This window comes from Gouania willdenowi, unplaced genomic scaffold, assembly GCF_900634775.1.
Source record: "Gouania willdenowi unplaced genomic scaffold, fGouWil2.1 scaffold_85_arrow_ctg1, whole genome shotgun sequence".
Classification (NCBI taxonomy): Eukaryota; Metazoa; Chordata; class Actinopteri; order Blenniiformes; family Gobiesocidae; genus Gouania; species Gouania willdenowi.
In genome coordinates this window covers 390,794-412,336 of record NW_021145250.1, presented here as the reverse complement: position 1 = coordinate 412,336, position 21,543 = coordinate 390,794, and the positions used below count along the sequence as shown (strand labels likewise).

The window sequence follows — 21,543 nt, the reverse complement described above, 5'->3', positions numbered from 1 at the left end:
TTCAAAAAAACTAAAAGTCAAGAAAAATGAATACAAATATATAAAACAATAACAGAAATTAAAATAAATTACTCAAAGAAATACAAAAAACCCCAAAAACAAACTGAAAGGGAGAAAAATAAACTAAATGACAATAAAAACCGCAAAAATAAACAAAAAAAATTAACTGAACAAATGACAAAAATCCACAAAATGGCTTCAAAAATATAAAACAGCAACAAAAAGGACCAAAATTATAAAAAATGACAACAGAAATAAATAAAAAATACTAAATGACAATAAAAACAAAGCAAAAATTAACAAAATAAACCCAAAAACACAGAAAAACATGAAGAACTGAAGAAAGTACAAAAATCCACAAAATGGCTTTAAAAATACAAAACGGAAACATAAATTCTTCTACACCTGTGTTTTTACGTTTTCTTACATCCGTCACATTTTAAATCCTACGCAAACTTAAATAAAAAAACACATGAGGATTTAATGAGGTCATATATTTGGAATAGTTTAAGGAAACCTCAGGATGGGGAGAACATGCAAACTGAGAACTAAAACATCATAAATCAGTGTGTGATTCACTTACATGTGAATGATGTCACTGAGTGACAGGAGACTCAGTTGAGGGCGGAGCCTAACACAGAGGTAGTATATTTTTAAGTATTAAAAAAAAAAAAAAAAAAACAGAAATAAAAGTTACTGACATTTAAATAAAGCTGTAGTTTGAGTGAGTTTCCACTAGGTGGCAGTAAATCATCTCTAATGAAACTAAAGCTTTTCTGTTAAATCACATTATCATGATTGACTACAGTATGTTTAACCTGATACAGTGATTGATTAATATACATGTAGATTAAATGGTTTTTAATGAATCCAAGGCAACAGTCTGTTATTATTATTACTAATATACATTTTAATGCAGGGAACATTAAACATCAAGTTCATGTTTCACTGATTTTTTTTTTTTTTTTTTAACTAAAACAGTCACACTTAACATTTGAAAACAACAGAAACACAAAAAATAGACGATAAAACTAGAAATACACAAAAATAACAAGATGACAGCAAAAATATTACAAATTTACTCCAAAAACATACAAAATTACAGAAAAATACACAAAAGACCATAAAAAATATGCAACAAAAGAAACAAAAATAAAACATAAATACACATAATCAACCACATGCTGCACAAAAACCAAAAGCAGCACAAGATGTCACAAAAATAACGTTTAGAAAAAACAACAAAAATACATAAAATCAACTAAAAGACAAATGTACTAATGCTCTGATTATTATTCTAATGCTTACATGAATGTTGATCATGTGACCCTCAGTTAGATACAGGCCCCGCCCCCTGTGATCATGTATTTTCATATTTTTATCACGTGTTCATTGTTAAACTTCAACAGCTGCTGACTCACCACGTGCTCTTCACCATGGCCACGCCTCCATTGACCTCTGACCCTAGAGGATATTCACAAGGATGCAGCGGGTTTTCACAATAAAAGTTTTTTTTTATGTACCAATAATAACGTGGTGTGAATAAATATTTTAATCATTGATTAATTTGTGTTTTGAGTTTTGATTGAGTTTTAATTTGAATTGTATCATAAAAATAATCCCGTGTTTGATTTGAGAAAAAATATAAACGATTTATTTGTTGTAATTTTATCAAATAAAGAAAGAAAAGTTTCTCCCTCTAGCGGTGGAAAACTTAAAGTGAACAATGCAGCTTTAGTGCCAATTGTTCTAATATAAATATAATATATATAATATATTTATATCTATTTTAAATAGAATACACACAAAAAGGACACAAAATAACACTACGTGATCTAGAAACAGACAAAAACACCAATTGACAACAAATTTCATAAAAAAAAGTCACAAAAAGGCAAAAACACACAAACTCACTTTAAACAACCGTGTGGTTTCTCTCGGAAACGATGAGAGCTTCTGAACTCAAACTAAAACTTATTGATCGTTTCTCTTTGATTTCAACCATTTTTCCTCAAAGTGAAAATAAACGAGTCACAAAACGTTTCTTTGTTTCAATGTGTTGATGTTTACTCTGCGTTGCCAGATACAGTTGATGATTAAAAGTCCTCCTTCAGACACACTGACCCCAACCTGGCAACCTCCGACTCGTCAAATACACATAACCAACCAAAGGTTACACAAATAACACAAAAACAAGATAAACATTTACAAATACACCATAAAATGAATCTATAAACGTAAAAACATAACAGAAAAATACACAAAAAGGTAACAAAATTACACAAAATATGGAAAATGACAACATAAATACAAAAACCGACAAAAAAAAACTAAAAAAAAAAAAAAAGAAAATTATTTCAAAATCACACAAAAATTGTAGGAAAATACACAAAAAGAACACAAAAATGGACATAATATCTAAAAAAAACACACAAAACTATAAAAAGACAAAAATGATGAACAATGTACAAAGATCTGAAAAAACACACACAATGGCTTCAAAAATACAAACCAGCAATAAGAATGAAGAACAAAACAAAAACACAAAAAAATTTAAATACAGAGAATGGGAGAAAAATAAACAAAATGACAACAGAATAAACAAATAGCAAATCTTTTGGATCTGATCCTGTTGATGATTTCACCTAGAAACGGTTTTAATTAACCTGGCAACACAGCTTGTCTTTGCTCATTAAAGAATCACAGTGTGTGTGTGTGTGTGTGTGTGTTAATTAAAGCGTCTGATTCCAATCAGCGGTGCGTTTCCCTCCCTGGGACGTGATGATGTGACCTGTGGATCTCAGCGGGACGTCAACGCTTTAATCAGGCCAACGAGTCTGTTTCACTTCATCTACAAAGTTTATTTCATCATGAAATGTTCAAACTGATCACATGATCAACTCTGATTAGTCCTCAGTGAACACGTGTTAGCAACATGTAGCGCTCATGCTAACCCGCAGCGTTAGAAATGACACAAACGATAAATGACAATACACAAAAGAATAAAACTGGAAAATGTATATAATAATAAAAAATAAAAGAAACGGCTAAAAATACACAAATAGACAAAATTACTTCAAAAACACACAATTCTGACAAAAAGAAAACACACAAAATGACAGAAATACACAAAAAATAAAACTAAAATATACAAAACAACAAAAAATAAAACAAAGTACTCAAAAATAAACGGACAAAAAAACAGACAAAATGCCTGAAAAAACCCACATTACAAAAAATACACAAAAGGACAAAAAATAAATAAATAAAATAATAATAATAATAATAATAATAATAATAATAATAATAATACACCAAATCACTTCCTGCACAAAATGACAGAAATATATACATATTTGTGTAGAAAGTAGCGACACACTGCCCCCTGCAGGGAGGCACAGATACTGCAGCCCATCACAGACAACCACATGCTCAGCAGTGTCCTGCCTTTCAAAATAAGAGTCGACGCCAGTGGAGTTTCGTTATTAAAATCTTCTTTTTATTGTCATCCTGCTCGCGGTACAGCACGCTATTGTCATTGTCCTCACTGAGGGGAGGGGGGGGGGGGGGGGGGGTCGCACCACAAGGTGTGTGTACGTGTGTGTGTGTGATAAACCCATTTAAATCTGACAGTGTGACAATAAAGTGCAGCACAGCGGCCGTGGTCTCGTCCGTCAGTACAACAGTAATATATTAATACAAGGCCTTTGACAGTGTGTGTGTGTGTGTGTGTGTGTGTGTGTGTGTGTGTGTGTGTGTGTGTGTGTGTGTGTGTGTGTGTGTGTGTGTGTGTGTGTGCTCCACAGTCACAGCTACAGTCAAACCTCAGAACGTTCCAACACCAGGAAAAACTTTTCCAGGAGAAACATTTGAAATGTCCTGTGTAGGAGATCAGCAGGACGTTTTATTTTGAAAAGCCGTTTGAAGGACAACTAAAGCAACTAAAAGCAGAAATGAGCAAAGACGAGAATTTACAGTTCAACGAAAACCTCCACATTGTGTTTAAAAAACAAATAAAACAAATATAAAAATTAATAAAACGAAAAGGCTGAAAACACAAGAAGAAAATAAACAACATGCGGACATTTTGATTAAATAATTAAAAAAAAAAATTTTTTTTGGAAACAAAACGTTGGAATTTTTGAATGAATAAATAAATAAAGTGCCATTTAATACAATTATTAAAAATAATATAACACATAAACAAAACAAAAAAGTACAACTTTACTTCTTAAATTGACACAATAAAAGTAAAATAAAATATAAAACATAAGCAGGAGAAAATTAAAAATATGTAATAAAAAGTAATTAAATATATATAAACAAAGTGTAAGTAAATTAAAATATGTATAAAAACATAAATAATCATTAAATAAATGAATTGAAAAATTAATGGTGTGTCTCTTTAACCCAGACATAAAAATTAATCAGAAGTATACAAAAATGTGAAATAAATAAAAAATAAAAGTATCACAATAAATTCTGAATAAATTAATATAAAAAACATGGGTTCATCACTAAAATAACTCTGAAATCAAATATTAGATTCACCAAAATAAGAAAAATAAGCACCAAAACATCAACACCCCTCCAAAGTAAAGCACCTGATAGAGAACGGGGGTGGTCACTGATTGGTCCACGGACCGAGGTTTGACTACAGTCTGGGACGATGTGTCGCTCACACACTGACTTATAAACTCTGGCTTTTTAAAGTTTCACGAGTCTTTTACTGAGGGACGTCCGATAACACCAACCCACAGACGCTAGCAGGACAAGCTAACGCGCTACCTAGCGTTAGCTTGGTGTGTGTCGGTAACTATGGGATGTCCCCCGCGTTGATCCGTAGCCCCGACCACATAGAAAGGCCCCTCTGGATAGACGAACACTGCTACAGTGACGCGGTCGTAAGACACTCGTGCACCCCCCCGCTTTCTGTCACACCCACGTAGCCTAGGCGCTACGTTACGCTAGCTCAACTAATGGAGGCGGATGGTCGCTTTTCAGTGAGCAAAAACACAGTTGAATATGGTCTCTGTTTTCGCCGGGCGGGGCAGGGGGTGGAGAGACGGACACGTAAAGGTCAAAGTCATCAAGGTAATAATATTAATAATAATAATAATAATAATGAGGTCAAAGTCCTGAAATATACGATCATATATATTTAACGTCCCTTTTTTTCATAAATAAATAAATATTTATCCACAAATGATCATCTTCAGCTTCACAAACAACACACGATGGGTCGAGGCGAGGACAGAGAGAGCAGCGGCGGCTAGGCTAACCGTGTTAGCATGCTGGAATGCTAGCGTACAGTGCTAGGCGTCATGTGACCTTTCCCAACCTGTTCTCCCGTCGCATTTGTTACGTGTCAGCAAACTCTCACAGTTTTTTTTTTTACGCATTTTTGTTTGTTTTATTTTTTGATGCGTCACAAAAACGCTAAAGAAGGGTTAGCATACATCTGGTTTTACCGTTTCCTGTTCGGGGCATCCGGGGGTTTCACAAATTCACAGAAATGTCCTGGTTTCCCACCGTCCCTGAACGTTTCACAGAGAACACGTTTAACACCAATATTTCTGAAAAATTGAAACAGTTTCTGAGAAACAACTGGAATCTGTAAATTATTGCTTTAAACATTAAAATTAATGTGTTTTTGGAGGGTTTTTTTTACAGGGGAAAGTACAAATTCAGGCACAAAAGTGTTCAAATTGCTCTTATTTCTTCACCTAAAATCTGGATTTTTCTGGTTCACTGTGCCCCCTGTCGCCCCCTGTTGGCTATGATGGTTAATTTTTGCCTCAGAGGTTGAAAGTACCCTATGTGACCCCGGGGGGTGGAGCTAAGGAGAGTCTGCGGACACGTAGCTAACACGCGGGCTAACGTCTGCTTCCGCCACCAGCATGACCTCCTCCATGCGCTCTCTACTGCCGCCCACTGCCACAAAGATATAGATCTATAAATAACTTTTATATATTCATATGAGAGATCTTCACAACAGGTCGATGTTACATAAACTCTTTGTTTTCTTCGGCTTAAGTTTAAACTATGGCTCAGATGCAGTTCCTGGCAAAACGGCCAGAGCTGACCAGTCGCAACCAATCAGATTCGCAGAACGTAGCACTTCTCCTCCATGAGGTTTTCCTGAAGCCAAATGTGATTGGAGAGGGGTTCACATTGGAGGGGGAGCTGCTAACACCTAGCTACACCGTCACCGTCTCCTACAAAAGTGAGGTATGTCGTCTTTATGTTTTCACAGCAACAAAAGGAAAACATTTACTACGCTCCGAGGCGAAATCCACACGGAAACGGAGATTTCGGTTCCAAAGAAGGTTTGTAATAAGCAGAGATGAACGTGTGTAATCTACTTTTATAATTATAAGTCAGTACCGAGTACTTCCTCAAACCTTTCATCTGCAGCCAATGGGGCGGTCCGATTGCATACATACACCAATTGACCGCTGGCGTGAGGAAAACATTACTTTCAATCATATCATTTGTTGCCTGAGGAATGTGGTTTAATCGTAAATCAATTTAAATGCCTTCTATTGACGATGCTTATGAACTTCCAATGCTTGGAAAGTAACTAATACTCAGATTACTTTGTACTTTTGCACAAATATTATATTTTTTCCACTTATTATTTCATTAGTATGTGAGTAGAAAAGCAAGCAATACTTAAACAATACACTGCAGTAAGTATTCCAGGCCTGTAGGTGGCGCTGTGGCCACTAAAATACATGTAAAACTGTAACAGAATTGTAATTATATGTATGAATAAATGTGTTTTATTTTTTCTATTCATGTTTTAAGGTGACTTATTTTGCCGAATGGGCGTTTCTGAGAGGAGCCGAGAAAAAACGGACACACGTGACCAAAGCGTATAAAAGTTACTATAAAAGTAGTTTTCTAATTTGTATTGTTTTTTGTGTGTTATGAATGATTTTTGTTGTTTTGTGCTTTCGGAGTCATTTACGTCTATGTTTTTTTATGTCTTTTTGTCTATTTTCTGTATTTCTCAGCTTTGATTGTTTTATTTGAAGTCATTGTGTTTTGTTGTCCTTTTGTGCATTTTTTTGGCAATTATGTATAGTTTATTTTCTATACTTTTGCTGTTTTGTGTATTTTGGTTTCATTTTCTGTACTTTAGCTGTTTTGTAGAGCAACCAGATATATAAGTAAACGTCCTGCTTCGGTCACATGTTTAACGCAGCCTTAGTGTTTGACAGACTCAGATGCTAAAGCAGGGGTGTCAAACTCATTTGAGTTCAGGGGCCAAATATGGACCAGTTTGACCTCAAGTGGGCCACAGATTTTAAACCTTAACTTTATTGTGTCCTAGTTTTTAATACCAGTTCAATTCACTTTAAAAAGTACTGATTTTGTTTGCAATTTTTGCATTATTTAAAGGAATTGCGTGCAATTGTTTGTGAGAAATTGCAGGATTTGTAGAAAAAGTTGCACTATTTGCAATTAAAAATAACTGCATTAATGTGATATAAACAAAAGAAAAATGCAAGTCCTTTAAAAATATTGTGGAGTCAGTGAATTTCAGAAATCTGGACAATTATTTGGTAATTTTACACAAAAAAATTCAGCTCATTTGTCAAATTGAGAAAAATCTAAACAATTTGAGACTAACAAAGACAGCCGTCATCTGATATATAATCATGGGAAAACTGTGAGCCCTACTAATATTGGGGAGTTTAATTGAATTTCTGTATTTGGAGGGGTTTGAGATATCTACAACTGAATTATTTGGTAATATACACAAAAATTAATGTTTTCTGTCAATTTCACTTTCTTCTCTGGGCCGAATTGGATGTTCTAAAGGGCCAGATTTGGCCTCCCAAGCCTTGAGTTTGACACATGTGGGTTAAAGAAACAACAACAGTTTTGAATCGATTAGTTATGATTTGTTTTCAGCTATTTCAGATACAGTTAAGACTTAAACAATGAGGTCAATCGTTTCCGTGTGGATGAGGCCTGATTGATCCTTTGTTTCGTGCCCACTCGTCTGTTTTTGGCGCTATGCTAGCAGCGGTAATGTGTGGGCGACACCTCAGGGTCAACTCTGTCACGACGAGCATCAGAACTGCTACAAAGTCCCTCCTTCGAGTGTCTTGATTAGTGTTGCAGCGCACAGGACGGCGGCTGGCTTTTTACATTCAGTTACGCGTAGGGAGAGAATGGACGCGCTGCGGCGGTTAGGTAGTCGAAGGAAACGCCTCGTGTGCACCTAAGCTGGAGTAGTATGGCACAGTGTTTACATCATATTAGAGTTGATATACAAGATCACCAGAAAATACGACAACTACAACACAGAAGTAAAAGGAAAGCTGCACGATGGACAGAGAGTGGGGGATGTATTGCTCTGAAGTGGCTCGTTCGGGCACGTATGCGGTTGTGTGTGCGCGTGGGTTTGTGTGTACTTCAGTGTCCCAAGTGTGCAAACTCCTTTTTATGGATGATGGTGCACCGGGGGCTAGATAAAAAGGAAACACAGCTGCTAATGTGGAGCACTACTCAAAGTTTGGCACTCAGCTTTTTCATCAAGCCAGTAGAAAACCAGTCACAGCTGACTTACCCTGTTGTCATTACAAACACAGAAAAGCACGGACACACAGAGCAATCACGTCGAGGAGGAGAGGCGAGGGAGATAGAAGATCACAGAAAATTAGAAGGGATAGACGAGCAGAGACAGGACAGAGAAAGCAAAGAAGACACTGCGGTTATCTCCCTCCTCAGCGACGAAACAAGGGATCGATCAACACACAACAAAGGAGCGTAGGGGGGAGCTGTCACAGTTCTGCGGGGGTGTAAACAGTTTGTTGGTTAAGAATAAAGGAAAATAGGCAGAAGCAATTGGTTCAAGGGAAAGAAAGTTCTGAGTTAAAAGCGTACAGTACTACAAAGTTCCTGAGCCCTCAGTAAGCGATGTGGATCTTACAAACGACCGCTCTGCATCCAAAGCCCTTGACCCTCCGTAGCAAAGGAGTTCCCTTCGGTCCTATGACTTGATTCATTGACTCAGGTGTTCACGTTCTGAGTGGAATGGGAAAGGTGGAACCTCTGTTTGGCTTCCTGGTTTGTTTGTGCAGAGAAGGGTTCAGTGTCGGACTCTCCCGTGTTTAAAAATGACTCCTGATGCCTTCACACCTCGCTCTCCACGCTGGAGAAGTGGGTGGAGGAGTCCCTTCGTGAGCAAAGGCTCTTGGCTTTGAGGGGCAGGTGAGGGGACTGAGGGAACCGCTGCGGCTGGGGGACCGAGCGCAGCCTCTGGTACTGCAGTTTGGCACTTGCCGACGCCATGGAAGACGCCTGGGGCGCCCCCGGGGCAGACGAGACCACAGAGGGAGAGGAGACGGAAGATGACGAGGTGAGCGGTGGAGCGTGGATGGAATGCGAGGAGGAAGGCGGAGCCGGGAGGGCGGGGAGGGGCGGAGGCAGGTTCGAAGGTGGCGACGTTTGGCGTCCTCGCTCTGATCGCTGCGTCCGCTGCTGGATGCTGAGGTTGGACTGGCTGTCGGACTTTGAAGGGTTCTGGGATCTGTCGGGTTTGGACGAGGATGAGGAGTCGTGTTTTGGCTTGAAGGCACCACCGAAACTCTGGCAGTGGTGGTATAGCTCTTCTTGGCTTTTTGAGGTCACACGAGCCCACTTGGAGGAATGGGGGCGTGGGCGGTGCCGTGGCGATTGGCAGGAGGAACAGGCCGCATGCGTCCTTCCTTTGTCCTTTGACTTGCGTTTGGTCTTCTTCTCGTCCTGGATGTGGAGTTTATCGACTGACCAGTAACGGCGTGGAGGTGGGGGCGTCAGCGGGGGTGGTGGCCAGTGCGATCCAGACCCCCACCCTCGCTCCGTTCTCCATCCGCCCTCGACAGTTCCCCACCTTTCTCCTCGCTCCAGGTAGAGGTCGTCTCTGCTGTTGATGCTCCCGGCCTTCTCCCTGGAGGGGTAAGTGCTGAAAAACCAGCCTCCTCCTCCAATCCCGCCCACCGCCCTTCCTTCATGATCTTCCCAGTATCGCTCAAACTTTCCGAACTCTCCCGATGAGCCGTCATCATCCGAGTAGATCCCCACAACCTTATCCCGCTCCTCCTCAGACACCGTCCTTCCCCCTAGTCGTCTTTTTCCGTGTTGGCCTTTCCTCCTCTCCTGCTCTGATTCGTCCTCCACCTCTGACTCCCACTCGTGGAAGGACAAGCCCTCCTTGGAATGCATTTCCCCGCGTTCACTCCGAGCCAGCAGGGGTCTCCTCTCTCCCTCCACGGCCAAAGCATCCCTATCAGAACTCTTACTCTTCCTCCTTTTCGAGTGGACAGGCAACAATGGCAGGAAGGCAGACGGGATGGCATTGGAGGAGGGGTTTCCTCCCCAGAACTTGACAGATGTCGAAGGCTTGCTGCTGGAGCTTTGATAGTTCTTGCTGTCCCTTCGTCGGTGCTGTCTCTCCTTTCCACCATCCCTTTCCTTCTCCTCTCTCTCCTTCCGCTCGTCCTCTCCGGGAATGTTCCATCCGTAGCTCCTGATTGAGGTCTCGCTCTTTTTCCTGAAGGACTCTCGCCGCAGGGACGGGTACGATGGATAGTCCTGTGTGTCCGCCTTCAGCTCGTCTCTCTTCTCAGGATCCATTTCTTCCTGCTCAAACCTCTTTCGTTCTCTCTTCCTCGTCTTCTCCTCTTTCTTTCGTTTCTTCTTGGACTTGCGGTGCCGTCGTTCTCTTTCCCTCTCCCTCTCCTCCCTTTTCTTTTTCTTCCGACCCTTCTTCCTCCTCTTCCTCTCGCGCTCCCGCTCTTTGTGGTGTCTCTTCTCCTCTCTGCTAACTCCTCCCTCACCCCGGCTGGTGTTGGCCACCCTACCTCGCTCCCTGTCCGCCCATGATGCCCACCACTCCTGTAACTGAGCCAATTGGCTGCCGGCTCGCTCTCTCACCGGATCTCTCTGTGGTTTGCGTGGCGGGATTGGCGGTGGTGGGCTGCACGGCAGAGAGCGCGATGACATGCGGCGCGACTGGATCTTCCGTCGCGACCCCAGGAGGAGGCTGGACTCTTCAGTCAGAAGATCTGAGTCGTAGTCGTCCTCCACCACAAAGTCCCGATCCCCTGCACGATAGCGGAAACTCAGCGAGGAGTTGTAGGAGCTGTCGCTAGAGCACGAAGAAGGAGAGTTTGAGCGGGAAAGCGACGGCGAGGACGAAGAAGAGGACGACGACGTGGAGGAGGAGGAAGAAGATGAGGCACTGGAGCCGGACGAGTAAAAGCGGCGCGGTGAGGAGGGCGTGGTGGGGGTGTGCGTTGGAGATGACAGGGTGATGGGAAGAGGAGGAGGTGGACGCCGTCCTCTCTTTCCTCCTCCGTCACTTGCTCCGTACCTGCCGCCCCCTCGCCTCCCCAGGGGGAGGATGTTCTCGTACAGCGGCCCCGTGGAGCTCTTCCTCCGGGCTTGAGCAAGGCTCCCTCGTCGCCAGAAAGGCGGCCTTCTTGGAGAAGACGGCATCAGTGGTGGCGGTTTGGGAATTAAGTGTCCAGGGGCTTGTTGGGGGCCTTTGGGAGGCAGCCTGGTCATTCCCGAGGCTTTGGCAACTCGAGGGTTGGCTTTGGGAGTCTGCTGGGGGCCTTGCGGTTGTTGCTCAGAGTTCGACACCAAGCCCTCTGGATCTATGGGGCCGTAGTAGCGCTTATATTCATCCAAGCCTGTGTCTCCTCCTTGGAGACTCCAATGCTGTCCCATATTCTGCTGCTGGGCTTGCAGGTCGGTGATGCCCCCCGCTATCCCCCCAATGCCCACTCCTCCCCCGCTTGTCGTGTTCAGGACTTTCTCCGGTTTGGGCCGATTCCAGCGGTCGACCACTGCCAGTCTGCGGTCATGGCGAGGCAAAAAGGTGGAGCAAGGCATGGGGCCCTCAAGCAGGGGGCTGTTGGAAGGACCCAGAGCTACGGCCGAGTGTCCCGTCGTGGGCGGAGAACCCGGTAACATTGTGGTGTACATCTGCCCCGGCTGCTGCTGCTGGTGGTGTTTCTGCTGCGGCTGCTGTTGCACCATCGCGATGGCGGTGGTGTTGTTGACTGTGGCCGTAACAAGGTGTTGCTGGGACACGGTTGGCATGGAGGTCATCGTGTGGTACTGTGGCAAAGACGACTTGGATCCCCCCGGTGCCGTTTCGTCCTCAAACTGGCAGCAGCTGTACATCCCCTGAAACACCAAAGGATGCATTATCAACACCACAGCAACTTGTTAGCGACACATTAGCAACTTGTTAGCGACACGTTAGTTGTGTTAGCAACACATTAGCAACATGTTAGCAACACATTAGTGACATGTTAGCTGTTAGCAACATGTTAGCCACACAATAGCAACACGTTAGCTGTGTTAGCGACATGTTAGCGACACATTAGCTGTGTTAGCGACCTGTTAGCTGTTTTTTGTGTCTCTTTAAAAGTTATTGTGTAGTGATTTTCTAACAGTCATCTTGTGTATTTTTCTTTTTTCGTTTTTTTTGATGATTTTGTACATTTTTCTTGCATTTTGTGAATTTTACTTGTTTTATAATTTTGTATATTTTGTATGTAGTTTGTATGTTTTTCTTGCATTTCATGTATATTTATTGTTGTTTTTATGTCTCTTTGAAGTCATTGTGTGTAATGTTTGTTGTCTTTTTGTTGTTGTTTTGTATATTTTTCAATTATCTATTCATAGTTGTTTTGTTTTATTGGCCTTTTGTGTATTTTTTCCATTGGTTTATAATTGTTGTTCTTTGGTGTATTTTTTTTATAACTGTGTATGTTTTTTAACGTTCTCGTCTATTTTTCAGTCATTTTGCGTGTTTACTTTGGGGCCGCGGATGAATCTGTAATGTGGGCGTAGCTGTTATAACGTGAGGAGGAGAAGGAGCTGCAAATGGATGAATGCAATTGGTCTAAGCTGGAGCTGAGGGCGGAGCTGTTACAGCTTTACCCACAGATGGCTGTAGTTACTGTTTTCTTCTTTATTCTTCTATCTGTCCATATTTCCTGATTTCCTGTGCTTTTCTTCTTGTTTCCTTCTCACATTCTCCCCATCGTGACCTTAAATCCCTTTAGTCTCACTCTACATGAGAACATACTCTGCACACATTGGCTTTTCTGTGCATCTTACAAAACCAACTTCAACCCTAACGATCCCACCGTCCTCAGCGTGAGCAGAAATCACTGAGTGAACTTTGAATCCTCTCTACAATCAGGCTGCAGCGAGCGCAGCCGGAAACTCTAATCACGGTTCAGAGAGAAAGATTTTTACCAGTTTTCCTCAGAGCGACAATTTTCAGACCATTAACCCAAACAAGGCTTTTTAGCAACTGTCAAGTCAATCTCAATTTTTGTGCTGTTCCTGACTTGAGGGAACTGCTCTTTATTGGATGGGGATTCCTGGACTTCACTCAATGAACCAGACCTTCAATTACTTTTCCTTTTCTTTTTATTTCGTAATTTTTGTGGGTCGGAACATCAGTTCAGGTGAAAAACCTCAAAAAGAAAATAAACAGTACAAAACCAATTAGACAACCATTTGTTGGTTGAAATCAAATTTAGCTTTTCACCCTTTTTAACTAAATTCTTTAACAAAATCAGATTGTTAGTAGTAAGTTAACTTAGTACTTTTATCTCTGCAGTTAACATGGCACTGGAAATAAACATGATAACCCATTAAATTAAACAAGCATCAAACTCAATAATAATCCTTGCATTTGCCAGTAAACAGTAAATAAATTGCTAAACTTTATAAATAAATTAAGAAGAAAAAAATGCATTCAACTTAATTTTTCAATCCAAAGAATGTCAATCCGTTTCCTGTCCATTTTAAATGAATTGTCCACCTAACAGAAGTTTTTTATGCTTGTGGTTATGTAGGTGCTTACCAGCTGCCCATCCATTCATAATAAGAGTTTTTGCACGAAGTTTAGTCCCAGCTGAGGAAACAGAACTTTCTTCTCTGAGGCATGCATTGCCATTGCCTCCATGCTCCCACAGTGGCTGGTTTGTGCTTAAAAAGAATCAGGTGTGCACACTCACATGTGGGAGGGGCTTCCACAAGGCCCCTCCCCTGCTTAGCAGGAGGGTGAAAGGCAGCTCACAGGCAGTTTGACAGAACACCTCCCACTCGGTCTTCATGCAGGAACTGCTGGGAAGACCGCACGAATCGACAACTGCAACCTGCCCATTAAAGTCCTTTGTGATGCTCCCCGTTGTCTTCATCTTGTTCCTCGATTGGTAGAAGAACCACCAGCCGCCGGACATCTCTATGTAGAATTGTAGATTGGATGCTCGGTCCGCTTTGGACCACTGGTTTGCGGGCCATGGAAGGTCGGGTTGTCGGGACGCAGGAGCTTTGAACCACCTTCACATGTACATCTCGGACGATGCCTTTTTGATCAGGGTTGACTTTCTCCACCCGTCCAAGTTTGAATTGGCCCCTCATGGCATTCTGATCACAGATCCACACAATATCACCAACAGCAATGTTCCTGTGCAAGGTATGCCACTTGCTTCTCACAAACAGATTAGGGCCCGCCAGCTGACTCCATGACCTCCAGAACTTGTTGACTTGGCACTGCATCTCTCTTAATCTTTTGTAAGAATAATTTGTAAAATCAAAGGTTTGGATATCGCCTCCTGGGGAGGCACGACCCAAGAGTAGCATGTTAGGAGTCACGTATTGTACTACATCTTCACGGCTCTGCACCCTGGCATCAATTGGACGTTCATTGGCGAGGTTGGCGGCAAGCTGTAAGGCAGTTTGAAATTCACTGAAAGTGAGTCCATTCTCTTTGTCTAAGCTTTGGAGTGCCTTTTTGACAACACGGACAGCCGCTTCAGCTGCCCCATTGCGGTGCGGAGAATCTGCCGGCTGGATCTGCCACTCCCAGATGGTGCTATTTTTCGCAGCTGTCTCTTCGAGAGCAGCTTTTTCTTGGTTTAGAAACTGGTAAAGTTCATTTAGAATAGGCTTTGCACCGACGAAATTTGTCCCAGCATCAGACCAGATCTTTCTTGGGTGCCCTCTAATTGCGGTAAACCTCTGGTATGCCATCAGGAAACTCCCTGTTGACATATTGCTCACCAGGTCTGTGTGGATAGCTCTGCTGGCCATACAGCTGAAAACAACACCCCATACTTTCAGTGTAACTCGTTTCCTGACATCGTCTTTGACCAAGTAAGGTCCAAAGAGATCAACTGCAGTGAACTCGAAGGGAGCGGTGGGACTGGATCTTTCATGTGGTAAGTGACCCATTACTTGTTGACATCTTTTTACTTTATACTTTCTGCAAGATACACAGCCTTCAACAACTTTTTTGGCTACTCTCCGCCCTTGAACGATCCAGGCTGTCTTCCTCATCTGCAGTAGAGTTGCAGCTATACCCTCGTGACCTTTGCTATGAGCCTCCCGTGCCAGTAATGTTGAGATCCATGCATCCGGTGGTAAGAGTGGGACTGTGACACCATCTTCTTTAAAGGCTTGAATTCTTCCACCGCAGGTTAGCAACCCAGTTTCTGGCTCTCTGTAAACTACCAAGCGGTCAGTTGTGGTGGCAGGGAAGATCACCCCATGCTGTGTTGCAAGGAAAATGTCTCTTAACGCATCTTGCCTTTCTGTGGCAGTGATAACTCCATCCTCCGGGATGGCCTCCCACTTTGGTGTTTTTAGGATTTGGCTGGAGCCTGCAAACTTTTTGGCTGCTCTCCAGACCAAGGCAACAGTCTTTAGAAGACGTGACAGGACACTGAATCGTCTTTCATTCAGTAAGTTCTGCACCGCTACCCCAGCAGGTGGCCGGTGACTTTTCTTTGGTGGGATTGCCTTTGCTTGAGCTCTGGTCAGTACTGCCACAAATGATTTTTTCTGTATCTGATTAACACCTTCTCTGGCAGCTACAGACACATCTTTTGCCGACATAATTGGCCACTCATTTTCAGGGAGACTCAGGAACTTTGGCCCTTTCTGCCACTCTGAATCCTCGGCCAACTCTTTTGGCTCTGCCCCTCGAGTGATGATGTCAGCTATGTTGGCTTGTCCAGGGATCCACCACCAGTCCTGTACTTTTGTGCTACTCTGGATCTCTCCGATCCTGTTTGCAAAGAATGTTTGAAAACCATAACTTTCGCGTTGAATAGCACAAAGGACTGTCTGGCTGTCCACAAAATGGTACCACTGTTTGACTTTGATCTGCGAGTGTTGTTCGAAGTACTTTTTCAGGCGGCTGGCGAAGACAGCACCACACAATTCTGCCTTGACAGTGTCTCCCTTCTGGTTGAGAGGCGTCAATTTTGCTTTTGAATCCACGAGTCTAACTGTGATGCTTCCATTGCAACCCCATCGAAGATATAAGACAGCACCATAGGAAGACTCACTGCCGTCTGAGAAGGTTACCGCAAGCGGCTCAGTTATGGCCCCAAGTGGTGTCAGGGCTCTGGTGAACTTGATTTGTCCTAATTGGACATATTCTTCAAACAAATTGATAGCGCATCTGCGGAGCTCGTCTGACAGGGGGAGGTCCCAAGTGTCTTTGGCAAAGCAGTTCTTTGGCTTTGCCTCCTGAAAAGCCCTTCTGACCAAAATTGCTCCCTTTTGCTTTGCAGGTGTCATCAAGCCAATTGGATCATAAAGTCCAGCAACTTGGCTGAGCAGTTCCCGCCTGTTCAGTGGGTCTGGTGTCTGATCTCTTACTTCCTTCAGCAAAAGGTCTTGCCCAAGTCTCATTTTCTTCTTCCGCTTTGAGAAGTTGATTTTCACCATGACATGTAGCTTGTCTTCACCCACTGTGTAGCCCAGACCAAGTGCTTTATTATCCTCGTCCTTCAGCTGATTTGGCAGGACAACTATTTTTGGCAAAACTTTTCTACTTTCCCCTTTACTTTGGCTTGAGAAGACCCAGGGTTTTAGGGTGAACCCACCAGCTTTCAGAATCAGCTCCACATTTTGTGTGATGGTCTTGAGCTTCTCCAGATCATTGTGGGACGTCAAAATGTCATCCACATAGCTGTGTTCTTGTAATACTTTCCTCTCATCTAGCAGGTGGCTGAACTGAGGTAGGTTTGCAGTTTCTCTCATGGCGAGTTGGGCTATACAACCTGCTGGCTTATCTCCGATGTTGACTCTGGTGATAGCAAACTCCTCCAACTCTTCATCCTTCGAGTCACGCCATAGGAATCTGTGCAAATGGACTTCTTTCTCCTCAAGCCATACAGAGTTGTACATTTTACTGATGTCTCCTAGGGCAGCGTAGGAGCCTTGGCGAAACTTTAGGAGGACTACTCTGATTAGGTTCAGGACATCTGGACCTTTTAGCAGATGATCATTAAGACTCTGACCTTGGTATTTCTGACTGCTATTCCAGACAAGTCTGACCGGAGTTGTAACAGAGTGTGGGTTGGGAGCGATGAGGTGGCTTATGTACCAAAGAGGTCCAGTCCAAGTAAGTAGCTCTTCTCTGGACAGTTTCTTTGCTGCACGACGGTCAACCATTTCATGTATTTGAACAGTATAAGCTGCCTTCCACAGTGGTTCTTTGGCAAGCTTTCTTTCTGTTCTGAGGAAGGTTGCCTCCACTCCTCTTCTATTGTTTGGCAGAGTGGATGGATCATCGAGCCATGGATAGCTTGCATGCCAATGGGGATTTTCACTGTGTTCATCAGCACTGATATAGGTCAAACCACTCTTTACGACCTCCAATTCCCGCTCTTCTGCTAGGGTCATGTCCTTACCACCAGGTTGGCAGTTTCCACACCGACAACCGCCACATTTTGGATTGCAGGCAGCGCCGATACTATCCCACTTCCACCAGTTAAGGAAGTCTTGAGCAGTGGTTGTAGCGTATGAGTGCTTGATAGTAGGTGAGGAGTGGGTAAGTTCTTTGTAGTTTACAGCTGCTGTCCTCATTGATCTTGCAAAGTGGGTTTGCGATGCATGAGCTGAAATGGTGGTTTGTTCAGAAAGCTCAGGATGGCTGCCAGCAACTGTTTTCCCAAGTGGGCCGTCCCATAGCACAAGGTCTCCCACCATGCTCACCCTCTGAGGAGCCAGTCTACCTTCCTTGTGACTAATTAGAAGGTCTACTTCTTTTGGTCTTTGTAATTCAAAGAGGGGGATATCTGGGAAAAACTTCTGGAGTTGCTTGGCTGTGACAGGATGGTGGATGTCTGCGATATCATCAAGTCCATAGCAGACTAGCTGGTGGGAGTTATAGGTCGATTTGTCATTACGGACACGGATCTTTAGGAGGTATCGCATTGTTTTTACTGTGACCTCCATACCTCCAACTCCATGGACAACAAGAGTAATGGCTTCGCTTCTCAACTTTAAGCGCTTTGCCGCTTTGTGTGTGATGTAGTTGGTGTCTGACGCAAGGTCAATTAGGGTTCCAACCTTTTGACCTGCATTTGCAGTGACCTCAAGCAGCATCATGATTACTGGCCATTCTGCTATACCGTATTCTTCCAGGAGATTTCGTCGACTGGAGATCTGTACATTTCTTGATGCAGTGTTAGAAAAGACGTGTCGACACTGTTGGGCAAGTTCAGGAGGAAGTTTTTGAACAAATTCTTCTTGAGCTTCTGTATAACTCTTCCGGTTGTTGCCTCCTCCCACTGTTCCATGTTTAGCCTTCTCCCGATTTGGACATAGATAGATGTGATGCCCAGAACTTCCCTTGCAGCTTGGATCTTTGCAGATGAACTCAGTCTTGGAACAGCCATCACAATCTGAATGAACTTCAAGGCATCTTTTGCATCCTCCAAGCTTTCTCACTGCATCCTTCTTTTCAGACAGCTTTAGCACGCGGAATTTTCTGCAGAAGTAGAGCTTTCTTCTATGCCCTCCTTCTCCACAGACCACACATCCCAATGATTGGCTGCTGGCTTGGTTTGAGGCCCTGGTTCGGGCTTGTCTTTGTTCGGGCCTAGACTTGGGTGGCTCGTCACTTAACTGATCCAGCTGTTCATAAATGACTTCCTGGCTCTTAAGGAAAGTGAGGAGATAGTCAAACCTTCGTGCTTGAGTTAGGGCATTGCCTTTTTCTGCTGCATGAAGAAGCCACTCCTTCTTTAGCACATCAGGGAGCTTACTTTCAATAGACCTGATGACAAGTGGATTTTTTATTGCACCAACTTCATCAAGGTCACTCAGGTCTGAGAGGGCTTTCTCAACTGTCTGTATGAGCTCAATTATTTTCTTTGGTTGATGAGATCTAATAACCGGGGTACTTTGGATTTCTTCCACAATCTCAATAGCAATACTTGTTTTATTACCAAAACGGTTTTCCATGACACGAAATATGTCATCTGCGGTGTTGTGACTTGAGAGGCGAAGATCTTTTATAACTTTTTCATCAATGCTGTCGATGAGCTGGAATTTCTTTATTTCTCTTGACCCCGATGGTTCACCTTGAGCTTGGAGTGACTCCCAGTCCCTCCTCCAGCGATAGAACTCACGTCTAACTCCAGTAAATTTGGGCAGGGATGCTGGTTTTAGTCTGATGATTGGGGTTGAGTAGTTGACCAAAGATGCATCCATCAATCTTGATGACTCTTTTCTGGCCTTTGCCCGAATGAAGTCTGCCTTCCTTGATGTGAGCTTGGGGAGGATAACCTCAAGTTCTCTGATTCGACCATGAAACTCCTTATGCTCTGCAGGGGGCGCCCAGCATTTCCACTTTATTTGTGACTTCTTTGCAGTCTCCACCATGCTCTTGAGATGCTCAACCATGAAATCAAAGGCTTCTTTGTCTTCACTGGGTTCAATGGTCATCACACGTTCTGCCTCGGTCTCTGCTGTCTGCACTGCCAGCGTCAGCTCATCTTCTCCATAGTTGGCCCACAATGTACTCTGAATTAAGTCTTTCAGCTCTTTTAGTTTCTTTTCACACTCAGTTGCAGTTTTCTCTAAGTCGGCTTTTTGCGCCTCATCTAGCGCTTCTTCGTTCCGCTCAGATTCATTTTCTGCCATGTACTGGGCTTCGACATCATCATTAGCTTCAATGACTTTGTTTGTCTCTAGTGTGAGTTTTGTGAAACTGTCTTTGAGCTCCTCCTCGGACATCAAAGTGTGCATTCTGGTCACATTATTTGCCAATCTGGAGAATTGACGTTTTGCAGATGTTCGGATGGCTTTTAGTTGCTGCAAAGTTATAGAGGCTGCCATTTTAGGTCTCACTGCTCTCAGGCCAGTACTTGAAGTTTTCTTCCCTCTGGACCTTGCAGATTCACCACAACTTATTCTGGTTCTTATCCAGTATTTACTGGTTTTTCACTGTCAAGTCAATCTCAATTTTTGTGCTGTTCCTGACTTGAGGGAACTGCTCTTTATTGGATGGGGATTCCTGGACTTCACTCAATGAACCAGACCTTCAATTACTTTTCCTTTTTCTTTTTATTTCGTAATTTTTGTGGGTCGGAACATCAGTTCAGGTGAAAAACCTCAAAAAGAAAATAAACAGTACAAAACCAATTAGACAACCATTTGTTGGTTGAAATCAAATTTAGCTTTTCACCCTTTTTAACTAAATTCTTTAACAAAATCAGATTGTTAGTAGTAAGTTAACTTAGTACTTTTATCTCTGCAGTTAACATGGCACTGGAAATAAACATGATAACCCATTAAATTAAACAAGCATCAAACTCAATAATAATCCTTGCATTTGCCAGTAAACAGTAAATAAATTGCTAAACTTTATAAATAAATTAAGAAGAAAAAAATGCATTCAACTTAATTTTTCAATCCAAAGAATGTCAATCCGTTTCCTGTCCATTTTAAATGAATTGTCCACCTAACAGAAGTTTTTTATGCTTGTGGTTATGTAGGTGCTTACCAGCTGCCCATCCATTCATAATAAGAGTTTTTGCACGAAGTTTAGTCCCAGCTGAGGAAACAGAACTTTCTTCTCTGAGGCATGCATTGCCATTGCCTCCATGCTCCCACAGTGGCTGGTTTGTGCTTAAAAAGAATCAGGTGTGCACACTCACATGTGGGAGGGGCTTCCACAAGGCCCCTCCCCTGCTTAGCAGGAGGGTGAAAGGCAGCTCACAGGCAGTTTGACAGAACAGCAACAACAGGACACAACGCTTTTCTCCTAAAAACACTTTGAGAAGCAACACGTGCTCGGATTCATCCCAAGCAGACAAACTGAAACCAAACTGAGCACTTAGCGTAGCTTCAAGCTTCTGGGGACAATCAATTTCATCACTTTTATCAGATAAACACAGAGTTGCCTTGCATCAATAAATGAAACATCGTTTACTTTAAAATTGTTTCTCTAAAAGTTTGTATTTATCTCCACTGTAGAAACTCTCTTACTGACGTTGTTGGAAAACTTTGGTGCATTATGGGATGTGGAGTCCTGTAGACCAGGGGTTCTCAACCTTAGGGTCATGAGACACTGGGAGCAGGTCGCCAGATACAGTAACTTCAATAAACTAATAATATTTTCTGAACAATTTTAGGCCATTTTTTACCCTTTTTCTGCAATGACACCAAACTTTCCACATTTCATCCTATTTTCATCACTTTTTCTTGTCA

General features: G+C 42.8%; 1 pseudogene; it reads right to left on the bottom strand.

Moving 5' to 3' along the window:
- Nucleotides 1–7,446: 7,446 nt before the first annotated feature.
- LOC114460957 (glutamate receptor ionotropic, NMDA 2D-like) overlaps nt 7,447–21,543 on the bottom strand; it is a 57,523-nt pseudogene continuing 43,426 nt past the window's right edge.